Raw genomic sequence first — 2,176 nt, forward strand, 5'->3', positions numbered from 1 at the left:
CCGCGGCTCGGCGCGCTCTGCCTGCGGGCGGCCCCGCCGCCGCCGCCGCTTTTGTCAATGGGGAGCGTTCCCGGGCGGCGCCCATTTAAGGCACCGGCGCTCGGCGGCCGCCAATGAGGCTGCGGAGGGCGGGCGGCCCCCGTCGTGTCCACAGCCTCCCAGACCCCCCCAGCCCGGCCCCGCCGCAGACAATGGGAGGGTCCCGAGTCCCGCCGCCGCCTCGCCCCGCGCCCGGCAGGTGCCCGCGCGGCCCGGAGAGCATCCAAGGAGAGCATCCACCGAGAGCACCCTCCCCGAGGGCATCCCCCCCGCAAGCATCGCCCCGAGAGCGTCCCCTCCAGAGCATCCCCCTAGAGCATCCCACACACACACGCACACACACACATCTCCCTCGGAGCATGTCCCCGAGAGCGTCCCCCCCCGCGAGGGTGCGGGTGTGAGTGAGCAGCGCGGTCCCGCAGTTCCATTCGATCTCTGGATCCAGGAGACGGCTACGCCAAGCAGCCGGTTATCTCCGGGAAGGTGACTTAGAGGGAACCAGATACTCTTCCCACTCGGCACCTTTCAGCATCCCTCAAATAGAAAACACAACCAGGGTCCGACCAGCCATGCTTGGCCACTGCAAACACCACACAGCCCCTGTGCTAGAGTGTTGCAGGTCAGAACACATGACCGGTCTCACAGGGCTCACAGAGGTTGTCTTTTGGGATTTCTTCCTTCATTCTAGGCAGTTCATAAATCACTCTATGAATATTGACCATATGGTTCAGTGTGATTGACACTTGGAATTAGGCTGGACAAAGGGAACTCAGATCCGGAGACCGAGCTGTGCTTCCAGAACCTGGAGCAGTGCATCCAGCTCTGGGGGCCTCAGCACAAGAAGGACACAGACCTGTTGGAGCAGGTCCAGGGGAGGCCACAAAAATAATCAGAGGGCTGGAGCCCTTCTACTCTGGAGCCAGGCTGGGAGAGCTGGGGCTGTTCAGCCTGGAGAAGAGAACGCTCCAGGGAGACCTTAGAGCCCCTTCCAGTGCCTAAAGAGGCTCCAAGAGAGCTGGAGAGGGACTTTGAGCAAGAACCTGGAATGACGGGACAAGAGGGAATGGTTTCCCACTGCCAGAGTGGGGTGGAATGGGTTAGATGGGATATTGGGGAGGAATTCTTCTCTTTGAGGGTGGTAAGGCCCTGGCACAGGTTCCCCGGAGAAGCTGTGGCTGCCTCATCCTTGGAAGTGTCCAAGACCAGGGTGGACAGTGCTTGGAGCAACCTGAGATAGTGGAAGGTGTCCCTGCCATGGCAGGGGGTTGGAATGAGATGAGCTTAAAGATCCCTTCCAGCCCAAGCCGTTCACCCCTAGGTGAGGTCGGAGATGCGGGACACGAGCTTTGCCCAAGGCTGCGCCCGGTGACAGCTGTGACATTTCTGCTCTGTAAAATCACAAAAGGACTCTGGTCACCACTGCTGCCAAGCTGCTTTCTCAAGTATTAGGTTCATACAAACGTACCATATGTTTTAGTAATTAAAATTTAAGTAAATAGAAAAGTATAAAAAGAGAAGGCTTAGCAAGTAATTATTCCCTGAGACTTCTGAAGGAAACGAAGCTGACTGCCAGGCAACCATAATTAGTTCTTCTTTTAATTAATCCATTTTTAGTTAAGAATTGTTTTTTTTAAAAAAAACCCTTTTAAAATAAAACAGGTAGTTATTGTCAATGGAAATTCTGGCGCTTTATTTTTATAAATCACAGTTGACTTATAATTCAGCACCATGGATGCATTTGATCTTTCAGTGGTTTGCTTTTTGAAGTGTTCATATATCAATGATAGTTCTAGGACTTGCAATTGCGGTGTAAAACACAGATTTGTGCGATGTATACAAACTCAGAATTCCCAAACAATTGTCCTGTAAGTTGGGCTTTGCTCCTCTCCCCAGATGGCAGTTCCACACACAGAGAGCCCTCTGCAGTTATCAGGAGAAAAGCAGGGAAGGTGAAGAGCTCTGACACCTTCTCCCTCTTATTACATAAATTGACCTAGAACTCTCTTCCCAGCAAGGGATATTCCCACCACCATGTAGAAAAAAGGACAAGATTCAGGCTAATGAGAGGGCTAAAAGTAGCTGGCAGTGCTTCACTCTGCAGGTGGACAGCAGAAAAGGGGAATATTCTAGGGCTGAC

This window comes from Neopelma chrysocephalum, unplaced genomic scaffold (assembly GCF_003984885.1).
Source record: "Neopelma chrysocephalum unplaced genomic scaffold, ASM398488v2 Primary Assembly neopelma1_194, whole genome shotgun sequence".
Classification (NCBI taxonomy): Eukaryota; Metazoa; Chordata; class Aves; order Passeriformes; family Pipridae; genus Neopelma; species Neopelma chrysocephalum.